This window comes from Podarcis filfolensis (genome assembly GCF_964270895.1).
Source record: "Podarcis filfolensis genome assembly, chromosome: 4".
In the NCBI taxonomy this organism is placed as follows: domain Eukaryota; kingdom Metazoa; phylum Chordata; class Lepidosauria; order Squamata; family Lacertidae; genus Podarcis; species Podarcis filfolensis.
The window spans coordinates 102,235,903-102,251,266 of NC_139607.1; the positions used below are offsets into that span (position 1 = coordinate 102,235,903).

A 15,364-nucleotide genomic window follows, 5' to 3' on the forward strand; every position below is an offset into this window, starting at 1 on the left:
ACCAGGACAAGTTATTTGTTGTTTACTGTTGTAGTCATTGCTTTCTTTAAAATTATCTTTTGTACTGTGAAAATAAAAGCAATACAGCGGTACCTCCGATTGCGCACGGGATCTGTTCCGGAGCTCTGGTCGGATCCCGAGATCTCCTCAACCGGAGGTGCCTGTTCTGCACATGCGCGCTGCACGGTAGAGTACTTACGCGCATATGCGTGGGACGAAACCCAGAAAAACACTCCCGGGTTTGCCGCGTGGGTATCCCAAAGGATAGGTAACGAGGGGAACATAAGTAAAGGTACCACTGTATTATTATTTTTTTATAAGAAAGATGGGGAATCATTTGCACTCCTCCATTAATCTGCTTGCATGTGTTGAGTGTTATTTGGCGACTGTAACTCCCAGTAATTTACCATTACAGTGGTACCCTAAGTTACAAACGCCTCAGGTTACAAACTCTGCTAACCTGGAAGAGTTACTTTGAGTTGAGCACTTTGTCCCACGACGAGAATGGAAATCGAATGGAAATCGTGTGCTGGCAGTGCAGCAGCAGCAAGAGGCCTGATTAGCGAAAGCACGTCTCTGGTTAAGAACAGTCTCAGGTTAAGAACAGACCTCCGGAATGAATTAAGTTTGTAACCAGAGGTACCACTGTATTTGTTTCTGTGTGTTCAGCATACATGATTGCAGGTGAGACTGAAAAAAGACTTCCTAGGAAATTCCCTTTGACTGCTTCTGTATTGTTTCAAATGTGACTTCACTTAAACATAAGAACAAACAATATGTATTCCTGACAAATCATACCATTGTCAGCTCATAAATCTCCAACCCAACAAACGCTGCGCTTAGCGTGAGCAGCTGCTTTCTTCCCATTTCTTAGGTGGAAATAACTGATAATGGAAAGGAAGAAGGGAGATAGACCCTTTCCCTCAACCTTTGGGGATCTGGGGGGCTTCATTTCACCCCTTAGTCCTGCTCCTGCAAGCTTGGCAGATGTGGAGTATTTGCTCACACTCTGCCATGACTTAAAAATGAATGTTCCAAAATAAATTAAAAATGGTATTGCAGTCCTAAAAAGTCTCAAGAAAGCAATTCCTGTAGTAGCTGGCATCTTAGAGAGCCCAATGCCACTCTGCCAACTGTCTCACTCCCAGATAAATAATCTGGAAAGTTGTCCTGTCATCTCTGCAAGGAATTCAGTGTCCCCTGAATCAGCAATTAAGCATTTATGGAAGGGGAAATGGCATATGTATATTAGCATTAAAAGCGTGCATAAGAAAGTATTACTCATTTATGATGAGCATAGGATTTATTTATTTTGTACTTCGCTTGGTACCTCGGCATTACCAGGGGAGCAGCTTCCCTCTATGTGCATAAAAAATGATAGAAATCTGAGGTTCTGCCAAGCGAGAGAGGGGTGAGCTGGGGGGACTGGCATTGCAAGGGTTAAAGGGAACTGAGCTGCCTTCCTAGAGAGGACAGGAAGCAAGGGGGGTCGGGTCCTCCAGAGCCAAGGCCCCTCCCTCCCCAGTCCTTTCCTGCAAGGAAGGGGGGGGGTGTTGCTTTGTGTCTGTCCTGCAAGGGCTGCCTAGCTCTCCCCTCCTGGGATCTGGTGAGTCTCCTCTCCCCCCGCCCCGGAGGGTGCAGTGGGGAGAAGGGGGGGGTCCCAGGGCTGCAGCAGGGGAGGGTGGCTCGTGTGGGGGGGAGCCCCTGCGAGCAGGGGGTCCTGCCAGGGAGGGGCGAGGTCGCAGGATCTCAAGGGGGGCCAGGTCCTCCAGAGCCAGGGCCCCTCCCTCCCCAGTCCTTTCCTGCAAGGAAGGGGGGGTGTTGCTTTGGTGTCTCTCCTGCAAGGGCCGAATCGCATCCCCCTCCTGGGATCTGGTGAGTCTCCTCTCTCTCCCCCCAGAGGGTGCAGTGGGGAGACGGGGGGGGGGGTACCAGGGCTGCAGCAGGGGAGAATGCGGGGGGGGGCTGATCAGGGAGGGGCCAGGTCTGCCACGCTCTCCTTCCTGCAGATCAGAGGGTCCCAAACTCATTTGGCCTTCCGCCCCCCCCTTCAGAAAAAAATCTCCCTTCTTCAAACAAAGGAGTCCCTGGGACTTTAACTCTGTGTGACGTCGCTCAGCCTCATTGCGCAACAGAGGAAACATCTGCAAATGGTTTTCCAAATTTGGAGGAGGAGATGGACTAGCCCCCCCCCCAAAAAAAACCCCACAGGGAGGAAGGAAGGACAGGAAGGAAAGAGAGGCCAGGAATAAAGAGAGGGATCCCAGCCCAGAGTCTGGCTGCTGCATTGGGGACCAGTTTCCCAGTGTCTCCCAGGGCAGCTCCCCACGGAGGCCACGGCAGCCATCCCCTCGCACCCAGAGCAGGGCATCCCAGGACCACATCCTCTCTGTCCCAAAGGGATTGTTGCTGGCAAAGCAGCCGGAAATGAGCGCTGCTCCTCACTGAGCCTCCAGGGACCTTGGCATCAATGGCTGTGTGTGTGTTAAGATATCTAATAGAATAATAATAATAGATTACACGCCTAAATTGCAAGGGATATGTCTTTGGCCCCGTCCACATGACCCTCAGGGGGTTGGCCAGATACATTCCTGGCCCTCAGAGCAAAGAAAAAGGGACCCCACCCAGGAGTCTGCCTTGAGAGTGGCAGAGAGTCCAAGTGCAAGAAAAGGAGACAGAAGCAGGGGAGTGGGGGGTGGGGAGCAACTCCTGAGGACCCCCAGGTGAGGACCCCCACTAGAGCCAAGCATCCATTTTTCACATGATACACATGACTCCCTTGTCAGTCAGTTCTGACTTCATGCATTGACTGGAAGACAGGAGCAACAAGGCTGATTCATCTCCCAGAAATCCCTTCACTTCCCTCCACATTTTGCATTGCAATCTTTCCTCTAGGGGGGCTAGAGGCTGCTTCTTCCTCCTCTTCCTCCTCCTCCTCTTTCTTCTCCTTTTTAGAAAGGCCCTTTCCACCTGGCCTAGGGGGTGAGGCCCAGACTCACCCAGCCCTACTGTGTTAAATATCTATTCTGTAGTTGACCTCCTTTGTAATGTTTTATTTTGCAATATTTAAGATAATAATTGCTTTCTGTTATGTTGCTTTGACTATGGACTATATAGTTGACTTTCTTCAGATGGTTTTTGTTACGGCTAAAATCTGGGTGCGGGGCTACTCTGCCACCCAGCTCATCGGACTAAGTCCGTGGGTCCCTGCGGAAGAAAATGAGCTCAGCCGGACAGGAGCAAATTGCAGAAGATCCAAGTTTATTGCGCAACAGGTTCAAGGCAAGATTGAACAGCGAGAAAGGGGTGACATGAACTTTTGAAACTCCCCCCATGTCCCAGAATACAGTGCAAAACACATCCCAGTTACATCATGAATACATTAAGGAAAGGTTGGGTTACACAGATTACATCATGAATACATTAAGGAGAGGTTGGGTTACACCGGATTAACATATGGAGGAGGGAGGGGGGAATATGCAGAGCTGGAGATATGCGCAGATAAGCACATCCTGAGTGCCGGTGATGAGAAGACAATGGTCCATGTATGCATAGTCTGCCACCTGGCATTGCCCGGAGGAAAGGCTTGGCAGAGTGATTTGACAGGATTAGGGTCTTGACACCTTGCTTGAGGGATTATGGAGGACAGGGGAGGTGTGATGGAGTCCTAGAGAAATTGAGCAAATTGGCACGTTGATTTTCTATGAATTTTATAAATTTTAGTCCCTTTTGACATTGACAATTGGACATAAATTGATATATTGTAGCGAAGAAGAAGGTGAAGAAGACATGCCCCCCCCCTTTCCGTAACAGTCCCCCATTCGGAGATAGATTTGCATTAAAGTTCTGTAAGAACTTGCAAATCTTTTCTCCGCACCCTAAATCTCGGTGAAGGTAGGGGTGCCCTGTGAGTGGGAATAGGCTTTAATGGAAAAGGAGGTGGGTTGAGCAGGGCAGCAAAGGAGGGAGCAACACGGACCAATACAATAATGTACGTGTATGTTATATAGATATGCACTAATAACTTGGTATCCACCGTACTAGATGTGTGGGTTTGTGCAAACCTGAAGGGGACTTGCAAGCCATGTCTTAAGGTCATTTGCAAGTATAGTAGTGCAGATAGCTGGATATAGGATATCACATAAAAGAACACCTGTTGTATTTTGTTCAATAGTGGTCTATGCTTTACATTTAGCAGGAAGGTCCGCTACTGACTGAAAAAAATGCAGTTTGGTTTTTTTTTAGCTCCACCGTTTTTGTGTTCTCAGGTGCGAAGGTAGCTCTTCTGTGGTCTCACACCGGCATGGTGTCATAGTAGTGGCAATCCCTGGTGAATCCACTTAGGGCTTTCATATTAACCATGTTGCCTGGCACTCACCCCAGCTGGCACAGGTTTGGGCACGTCATGAGGGAAATGTCCTTGCCTTGGCCATTCTATGGGATTTTATTATTATAGGCTCTGGTCTTGCAGTCATGGGAAGTTGCTCACTTGCACTTTAAGGACCAAAAAGCTAATTGCAGCCTGGATACATTTGCCCAATTCAAAATGAGTCCAATTTGAATTTATCTTGCCCCATGGTTCCCAACTTCTCAAACCAATCTGTTAGAATAAAACCATTCTTAGAGGGCATTTGTCCAAATAAGTCAATTTAACTCTATAAGGGATTATTCCTGCTAAACCAAAGCATATGCACTTTCATGAAGCTCCTCCTTGGTAAAGTGAGTTTTAGCACATTTTAAAATGGGTAGGGAAGTTGGCAGAGTGCCAGGTGAAACAACTAAATGTGGTTATAAATTTATCTAGTTCTAAACATTGGACTACATAATAGCCTGGTCTGTTAAAAGCATAAAATGTATGAGAATCCTCCACTGGGTTGTAAGGAATAAGACATTAAACATAAAAACAATTACACACAAAAATAGCCACAAAATAGCCCCCCCCCCATTTGTGGAAATAACACACTGTCAGACACATTTCAACATTCCTACGCAATAACACATAATACAAAACAAACTAATTAAGTATCAGTTGCATATCTTGAGACAATTGTGATATTTTTACGCATGTATCTTCTCAATGCCGGAGCACAGTCTTGAGGTTCAAAAGTGAGAAAATGTCCTTGCAATTCAACTCCTCCCCCCTTTGTCAGCCCCACTCCCCCGGCAGTCTATATCCTTTGAAAGAGATAGCTGTGGCCACTTTGAAAACTTTGGTGTCTGTTGTTGTTGCAGGTCTTGTGGTGGCGAAGCTTTTCATTGGATCTGTAGTAACACATTTGTAGAAGTGATATCCTGTAAGGGGCAGAAAGGGAAAAATAGAAAAGGGAAGGGGCGAAAGGCAAAAGGGATGTCCTCAGTTTCCGTGGGAAGCTGCAAATAATAAAAATCTTAGCGGATTAAGCTTTTTATTCATTACAATATTATTATCACATTTCCATATAATTACTGTTATTATCTGCTAAGTTTGTTTGCTTTCCTTCACTTTGGTTTTTTATCGTCTCCCTCCCATATTATTAAATAAAAAATTACTCCATATGTAGAGAAAGAGAACTGTAAAAAAAATACAAGGTCAAAATAATAATAACACACACACACACACACACACACACACACACAATGACCTATGAGGAACCATAAATAAATGCTAAGACACACAATTTTAAGAAATCTGAAGTAACAATGAAAATAAAAGAGTGTTTCTTGATGTGACAATATCGGCTAGGATGTTAATAGCAAAATACTGGGAAATGACTTAATACCAAGAAAATGAATGGCAATTTAAAGTTGTGTAAGTACCTTGAACTAGCCAAAATGACAGAATTAATAAGAAATGCTCAGGCAAAAGGTAAACAAATACCATTCCACAAACAATGTTTGGTTGTGCTTCAATTAATTTCATAGACATAAATAAATGAAAACAGATTACTTGTAACTTAAAGTGTCAAAGCCGCAAAGAGATGGAAGTCACTAATATAGCAGGGATTCAGACTTGTTTCACAGAACAGAAAGAAAGTTGCTGTGGGAGAAAAGAAGGGACAAACACTTTGTTATCGGGGTCCACATATCCTGTTAAAAGGGAAAATTATTTCATGTGAGAAGCCTGTCAGGAAATGCTGTTCCTAAAATGCACACAAACAAAGTCTGTGATTTACATCCCATTGAGGGGGGGAATGCTTTGATATTTACCTGTGAAAAGAATTTGGCATGTTAAGATTTGAAACTTGGCAACCTCCTGACTTTGACGGTCCAGTACTTAACTCTTTTGTCTTACGTAGCCCCTGGAGCAAAGGACACATTAAGGGTGATTTCCCTCAATGGTTCCAAGTTTTACATAAGGAAATTTGGATAAGTTTCTCCCTGCAGCCCAAGCTCTCCAAACCTCCTCTCCCCTTCCTCTCTCTCTCTTTTTCTTTTCCTTTTTTTTTTTAGCTGATCTAGTCTCTGTGCATGTGCAGAGTTCATGTCTCAGCAAACCTTTTATACTATTGAAAATGTTGAATATTTTGGCTTCAAATTACCATTTGAATAAAGGAAATGAAGGGTAAGGAGTAGATTTTTAAAAATAGGGTTAGATTTAAAACAAAACAAGAAACTCCGCAATTCAAGCATTTACCAAAGTTAGAAATTTTCTAAGGGATCGTATTTCCTTCCTTTATTTACAGGAAAGGGCTATCATTTTGTGTGATTTCCCTCTGGTCATTCGCGGAACAATGCCACGCCCTTATATATGGGAAAAAATGGCCAGAGAGTCAGAATTCATAGGATTTTTTTTTTTTTTTTTTAACATTTCAGCCTTACCATTTGCAGACAAAAAAATTTTCCTGCCCTTTATTTACAGGATTGGTCAAGGCCCATATGTATTTGTATGTGCTTAAACTTTGAATTGATTTTGAAGTCTGATTTTTAAATAGTAGACAAAATGATAAACACTGTAATCACTCAAATGCTTGATATTACCAGTTGTGCTTCAAAACATCACAGCTTCACCTCTCACCTTTTAAAACTAAAGAGCAAAGCTAGGCTGAATTTCAACTCCATCACCACACCAGAATTTAAGAATTACCCTCCAATGCTTGCGGACACATGTCCTTCCACACAGCCACAAATTGGGAGAGTTGAAAGGGACCCTGGGGTCATCTAGTCCAACCCTCCAAAATATAGGATTCACAGCAAGATTTCACAGCAAGATTTGTACTACCAAAGAGACACACACATACTTATGTACACAGGCACTACTGGGGAAGAGAGCACAATCAATGCTCCTATCATGTACTAAGGAAGATAGATAGGGAGAGGATCTTTTATTAAGCATAATTAAAACAGCCATAGATTTGATTTAACGGGAATACAAAAGTGAACAATTTTTCCTGAACTTGCAGAGGAATAGTAAGCCTAATTTAGATTATTATTATTATTACTACTACTATTATTTTTAATAACTACACATAGGAAAGTGAGATGCAGGGTACCTTAGGAAAGATTGCTCCCCCCTCTTTGCAGTTTCCCTTAAAGGAAGCTTACTCGGGAGTAAATTTACCTGGCACAGAAGTAAGAAGGGAGGAAAAAACAAAAAACTGAAAGAGACAGAATGAAACGGGGGGGGGGGGCATTTTCTGAGAAAAGAGGCCAGGAAGTCTTATAGAGACTGATATCAGGAGCCTTACAATAACTCTTCTGTCCAACCAAATCAAAGTTAAAACTGGACTCACATATTTTCTTAGAAGGAACACCATACTTTCATAGGCATATGCTTAGTGAAATACATACGCTGCATTTTAGCTAGAGAGAGCAATTGTGCTCAACTAGGCTTTTGCAGCAGAAACATTAGTTTCTTCACAGCACATTTCAAAATACTGGAAAAAAGACTGGAACACGGATGTAGAATCACAAACTCAACATAACATTATCTACCATCAGCTTAAAATCATACCCTCACTTAAGCTACTCGGAGGAAGACTCTTTGGAGCCTCTCTCAAATAACAAACATTTGCACCCTTCATTCTCATTTTGTTTTTGTTTTTTTCTGTTTTAAGATTGATAAGGTCCAGCATGGCTTCCCTAGATTTAAATTTTGAAGCAAGCTTGTAGTTTAAACTATGCACACTTAAGAAAGGCAGTCTGTCAGAGACAGAAGGAACAGACAACACACATAACAGACAACATGTAAACATACATATTCTCATATATGTATTAACAGACAACACACATAACAGACAACATGTAAACATATATATTCTCATTCTTTAGTTGGTTATCGCAAGGAGTTGGGCCGCTTCCTTTGGCTTCATTAAGTGAAATTAGTAGGAAGGTCCCACATGGTTTTATGAGCTTCCTTGCCTCTTCAAACACACCACCAGTTAATCAAACTGGCAGGGCTCACAACGCTTGGTTGACTGGGTACCCCTTTATATATGCATGCATTGCTGTTGTTGCTTTTTTTTGTTTTTCTGTTTTGGGGGGGTGTCTGGGATAGAGAAGGGAGAAAGAGAGAGGTTGATTAGGATTTGGGTAACTTGTACAGGGGGCTATTTAGGGTTTTCCTTTTCCTTGTTGCTTGGCAACTTCCTAACAGGGTTTCCTTTTAGAGAGCTCTTCTACCTAATTCCTTATTTCTTCCTTTCTCACTTATTTTCTTCCTTCCTTACTTATCTATTTCCTGGGGTTTTCCTTTCCACTCTGCCAAATCCCGCCCAATTCCTCTTGAGCTATCCCTCCTGGCAACCTCCTACCTATCGTTACAATCTCAGGAAAAGGGGCCCTACTGGACGCCCGCGCCGTGCGGTGCCAGATTGGGTGATCCCTGGATAGAGTTTTGAACCGAAAATCCCCCTTGCTTTTGGAAGCGGGCTCACGCACGATACACGTGTTACGTGGCACCGACCAGTGCGGCTGGGATTGAGACAGAAAGCAAGACCCCTTCCTGCCCCCTCCGTAAGGGCGCTCGGGAAGTTCGGAAGAAGAACTCCAGCCCCTTGCTTTCAACTGAGATGCCCGTTGCAGAGAGTCGGCTGTCTTTCCAAGCCGGGTCTCTCCGTCTTACTTTCGGACTCTCAATTGGTGCGGCTGACTGGAGGGTTTGAGAGGAGAAAGAGATAGAGCTCAGAACCCCCCTTTTGGGTCGAGCAGCAGTCCACGGTCTCTCACTCCAGCCCCTTGCTTTCAACTGAGATGCCCGTTGCAGAGAGTCGGCTGTCTTTCCAAGCCGGGTCTCTCCGTCTTACTTTCGGACTCTCAATTGGTGCGGCTGACTGGAGGGTTTGAGAGGAGAAAGAGATAGAGCTCAGAACCCCCCTTTTGGGTCGAGCAGCAGTCCACGGTCTCTCTCACCAATTGGACCAAGAGACAGGCGAGAAGGAGCGATAGAGAGGAGGGCAGAGAATTCAGTTGCCAGGAGATTCCACCCCCTTCCCACCAGTGCACTGGGTTTTTTCCTTTTCCTTATACTCACGTGTCTCCTATGATGATCCCGGGATCGATGAATAAGCCGGCTGGATCCCTCTTTGCTCCCCGGCTGAACTCCTGGGGCTTTTGATTACCGCCCGGAGGATGGCCGAGGGTCCAAAGGATCTTCCCAGGCAAAATGGCCCGGTGCCGGCTGAAGATTTCGGGGCCCCCGGTCAGCAACGCGGGAGAACCGCATGCCCCACGTTGGGCGGCCAACTGTTACGGCTAAAATCTGGGTGCGGGGCTACTCTGCCACCCAGCTCATCGGACTAAGTCCGTGGGTCCCTGCGGAAGAAAATGAGCTCAGCCGGACAGGAGCAAATTGCAGAAGATCCAAGTTTATTGCGCAACAGGTTCAAGGCAAGATTGAACAGCGAGAAAGGGGTGACATGAACTTTTGAAACTCCCCCCATGTCCCAGAATACAGTGCAAAACACATCCCAGTTACATCATGAATACATTAAGGAAAGGTTGGGTTACACAGATTACATCATGAATACATTAAGGAGAGTTTGGGTTACACCGGATTAACATATGGAGGAGGGAGGGGGGAATATGCAGAGCTGGAGATATGCGCAGATAAGCACATCCTGAGTGCCGGTGATGAGAAGACAATGGTCCATGTATGCATAGTCTGCCACCTGGCATTGCCCGGAGGAAAGGCTTGGCAGAGTGATTTGACAGGATTAGGGTCTTGACACCTTGCTTGAGGGATTATGGAGGACAGGGGAGGTGTGATGGAGTCCTAGAGAAATTGAGCAAATTGGCACGTTGATTTTCTATGAATTTTATAAATTTTAGTCCCTTTTGACATTGACAATTGGACATAAATTGATATATTGTAGCGAAGAAGAAGGTGAAGAAGACATGCCCCCCCCCTTTCCGTAACAGTTTTATTTCTGTTTTATTGATTTTCTGGGATGTGAAACTGCAGTCAAGTACAACATTCCTACAGTGGACACATTAGGAGATGTTTTCTACCACTCAGGAGAAGACTTCCTGTTTCCGCCTGAGCTGGGACAGACTTGAAGAGGGTGCAGTCTGTTGTACTAGCATGGAGGAGCACACGGCCTCCATGTTCTGATCAGTGTGAGTTCTCCATTTTGTATGTTGCTGGGTGTTTGGAGAAATGACTCCTTAGTGGCAGTCATTTGGGACTAACTTCTTTATGGAATAGTTCTAGTTGTTATGTAACCTTCAGGGATATGTCTGTGAACGTGAACGAATCTGTGAGTAAACTACTTTCATATTAACGTGAATCAGATTATTGTGCTTATTAATTTAAGAGGGATTGGAAGGGATTTTACCAGGAAGGAATCTTTAATAGTAAGACTCAGATGAGTCAGCAACAAGCTGATCGCTGCGTAATTTAATAAGGGGGATGTTTGGAACTCTGCTAGAATATGGAACTTGCTAGCGCAAGTTAGGAAGGATATCATTAAATAATATATCCTCTCCTGCCTCCCTAATTATCCCCACAGATTTAATATGCTGTGAACCGCTTTGAGATTTATCTTTAAAATATAAAGTGTTATAGAAATTTAAATAAATAAGATAGCTCATGGTTTGGGCTGTGGTGCAGTCCAGCCCTGGTTCCCTCCAAGACTCATCCATGCTTGCTCAGGGAACCTTTTTCTTCTCCTGATATTAGACAACTTTTGTAACTGAACAATGTATTTGCTTTGTAGGATTTGCTAGAGCTTCTCATTAAGACAGACAGAACTTGGCAGAAGACCAAAGGGTTCCTTCCGATCTCTCAGAGGCTTCCTGAGAGCACAGATGGGTGAGCGAGACTCAGCTGGCCCTGGAAGAGGAAGAGGCCATGCCATCCAAACTGGGAGCAGTGGGGGATTCTGGGAAAACTCTGTGCAGAAGATCCTGGGTGAGGAGGACACCCTCCGCTCAGAGGTGCAGAGCCAGCAGTTGAGGCAGTTCTGCTGCCAGGAGGCCAAAGGACCCCGAGATGTTTGCAGCCGACTCTACCACCTTTGCCACCAGTGGCTGAAGCCAGAAAGGCACACGAAAGCTGAGATGCTGGACCTGGTGATCTTGGAGCAGTTCCTGGCTGTCCTTCCCCTGGAGATGGAGAGTTGGGTGAGGGACTGTGGAGCGGAGACCAGTTCCCAGGCAGTGGCCCTGGCCGAAGGTTTCCTCCTGAGTAAGGCAGAAGAGAGAAAGCAGGAAGAGAGAAAGCAGGTGAGAGAGACTTTCCTCGGGATACTTCCAAGGCCTCCAAACAGGACAGAAAACATCCCATAATGGTCTGCTGATGGCTCATTTTTTTTTCTGGGAAGGCATCCATGGAATGAGTTCTGACATCCTTAAAGCTGTTGGCCCTGACATTCATTTTTTATTTTTTATTTTTTTAATATATATTTTTATTAGTTAGTTTTCCAATATAAAACTATACAAAACAAAACATCCAATTTATCACCAACATCTTTTTTTTTTACTTCCATCAACATGTCTGATAATTCTCCGTCTTGATCACTTCTTGCACATTTCTTAATTTAATATTGCACTACAATAATATCTTAATTTACCTTATTTTTTAAACAATATTTCTACCATACATTCTCACAGAGCTTCCTGAAAGCTTACAAATGTTATCTGGTCATCACATATAGTTTTCATATAATCTGTAAATTTAATCCAGTCTTCAGTGAATCTCTGGTCTCGTCGGTTCCGGATCCTTGCTGTTAATTTATCAAGTTCTGCGTATTCCATTAATTTCATTCTCCATTTTTCAATCATAGGTAATTCTTCTTGTTTCCATTTTTGGGCCATTAGTATTCTTGCTGCCGTTACTGCGTATAAAAATAACTTCCATTCTTTCTTATTAATTTCATTTCCTATTATTCCTAATAGAAATGCTTCTGGTTTCTTAACAAATGTATATTTCAACATCTTTTTTAACTCATTATATATCCTTTCCCAAAAGCATTTCACTTTTTTACACTCCCACCACATATGGTAAAATGTTCCTTCTTTTTCTTTACACTTCCAACATTTATTACTTACTTTATACATTTTTGCTAATTTTACTGGTGTTACATACCATCTATATATCATTTTCATCACATTTTCCTTTATTATAGTACACGGAGTAAATTTCAGTCCTTCATTCCACAATTTAACCCAGTCTTTAAATTGTATATTATATCCAAAATCTTTGAGCCAATGGATCATAACCGATTTAACCTCCTCGTCCTTTGTATACCATTCCAATAATAATTTATACATTTTAGACAAAATTTTTACGTCATTATTCAATACTTCCAATTGATATTTTGATTCCTTGTTGGTAAAACCTCTTTCTAATACATCTTTTTTAAACATTTCATTAATCTGAAAATAATCCAACCAATCATTTACATTTTCTTTTACTTCAACATATGGTTTCAGTTTCTATTTACTTCTTTCTTTCATTATTAAACTCCCGTATGTTATCCACCTCCCCCTCATATTGATCTTCTTCACACTCATCACCTCCAACGGAGACAACCAATGTGGAATTTTTGACTCCAGTAGTTTTTTATACCTATCCCAGACTTCTATGAGAGATCTTCGAATGATGTGGTTTTCAAAACCCTTGTGCACTCGTTTCTTGTCATACCATAGATATGCGTGCCAACCGAATCTGTTATCAAATTCTTCCAAATCTAACAATTCTGTGTTCTCTAATTTTATCCATTCTTTCAACCAACAGAGGCACGATGCTTCATAATATAATTTCAAGTCTGGCAGGGCGAAGCCTCCTCTATCTTTTGCATCTGTCAGTAACTTAAATTTTATTCTCGGCTTCTTACCCTGCCAGATATACCTTGAAATCATTCTTTGCCACTCCTTAAATATTGCCGCCCCTTTGATTATTGGAATAGTCTGAAACAGAAATAACATTTTCGGTAACACACTCATCTTTATCGTTGCAATTCTTCCCCAAAATGATAACTTCATTCTCCCCCACACCTCTAGATCTCTCTTAATTTTATTCCATATTGGTATGTAATTATTTTGAAACAGATCAATACTCCTAGGGGTTAACAAAATCCCCAAATATTTAACTTTCTTAACCACCTCTATCCCTATTTGTTGCTGCATTTTTTCAATTATTTCTTGATCCATATTTTTCACAATTATTTTTGTCTTTTTCTTATTTAATTTAAAACCCACAACCTGACCAAAATGTTCTATTTCTTCTAACACCTCTTTAAAACTACTTTTGGTATCTTCCACTGTTATGACCAAGTCATCGGCAAAGGCCTTTACTTTATATTCATTTTGACCAACTGTCACTCCCTTTATTAGCTCATTACTTCTTACTGATCTTAGAAAGACCTCTAGAACCGAAATGAATAACAGTGGTGAAAGAGGACACCCTTGTCTCGTGCCTTTAGTTATTACAATATTTTCTGTTGTTACATTATTAACTATTAATTTCGCTCTTTGATCAGTATATATCACCCTTATACTATTAAGGAAAGATTGACCCATATCCATAAATTCAAAGTTTTTCAACATAAATTCCCATGAAATATTGTCAAAGGCCTTCTCAGCATCCACAAACATTAACATCGCTTGTTTATCGTTCCTGGTAGTCAGATATTCCATTATATTTATTATATTTATTATGTTGTCTTTCTTTTCTTTTTTTATTTTTAAATAATATTTATTGCCTTTTCCAACAATTTAAACACTACAAAAAAGAAAAACCATACAATACAATACAAAAAAAAACACACACACTACATAACACTAACAAAACACTAACATTAAACTAACAAAACAAAACAAAAACAATTTAAAACACATCAAATAATTTCAATATCTTATCTTTCATTCACTTATTTCCGTGACCTCCTCACACCTCCCTTTTTGTATTCCACTTCTACTAATTGTTTCAGCAATTCCTTTCCATCTTCCTCTGTTTTCTATCCTATAATTATCTTAGCACATTCTAGCCTTATTTTTTCCTTTAATACTCTATTAATCTATTTATACTTAATTCCTTATAACATTTCTACTAAAGCCATATAACTTCATTCCAACATTTTTCTAACATTCATTAATTTTACAGTATTTCCGTAAATAATCTTTAAACTTTTCCCAGTCTTCCTCCACCGACTCTTCTCCCTGGTCTCGGATTCTGCCAGCATTTCTGCCAGTTCCATATAGTCCATCAACTTCATCTGCCTTTTTTTTTCCCCTTGAACTCCCACCTAAAGATGATTTTATTCCATTTCGGGACGTCTTTAAAAGTTCCCACTCTTAACTGTTGTACTTCTAAGTTCTTCTGATAATGCCAACCCAATATTCTATCTCTCTCTTCTTTAGTTCGAAGGGTGATCAAGCAGTCTCTTATTCTGTTCTTCTCTTTTTTCCCTCCTCTTCCAAGTCTGAAGGCCCTCACAATTCTAAACTCTTCTTGGCCCAAGTCCAAGTCCCAAAAGTCAGCGAGTTCCTGTGTGAGAAAATCTGTCAAACTTTCCTTCTCAAATTCGGGTAGGGCTCTGATCCTCAAATTCGTCTGTTTTTCTTTAAGTTCAATCATAGCAAGCGTCAACTTATGTTCCTCGAGTTTCCTCTGTGAGGCTGGGACTCTCTCTCTCTCAAGTTCTGTTACTTTGCATTCAGCAGCAGCGGCTTTCTCCCTGGCTTCTTCCGCAGTCTGCCGTATCAGAATAGATTCCTGTATCAATTTCTGGATGGTTTCTGTATTGGTATTCACCTTTTGTCCCAAATTATTTATACTTTCTGTATTTAAGTCAATTTTAGTAGTTGCGGCATCCACTTTCACATTTATCGCATCGGTTTTCTTGTTAAGCTGTTCCAGTGAATCATTTATCTTATTTAATGCAATCGCCAAAGCTTCTTCTGTGGGCATTCCTCTTGATTTTAAATGAACTGATACAGAAGCAGG

The 15,364-nt window shown here is 42.2% G+C and overlaps 1 protein-coding gene across 1 annotated transcript in view; it reads left to right on the top strand.

Annotated features, from left to right (window-relative positions):
- The first annotated feature begins 1,488 nt into the window (after window positions 1-1,488).
- LOC310760686 (uncharacterized protein) overlaps window positions 1,489-15,364 on the top strand; it is a 57,872-nt gene continuing 43,996 nt past the window's right edge. The window contains exon 1 of the mRNA XM_083609663.1: window positions 1,489-1,606. The gene's annotated coding sequence lies outside the window, so the exon portion shown is untranslated. The remainder of the gene's footprint in view (window positions 1,607-15,364) is intronic.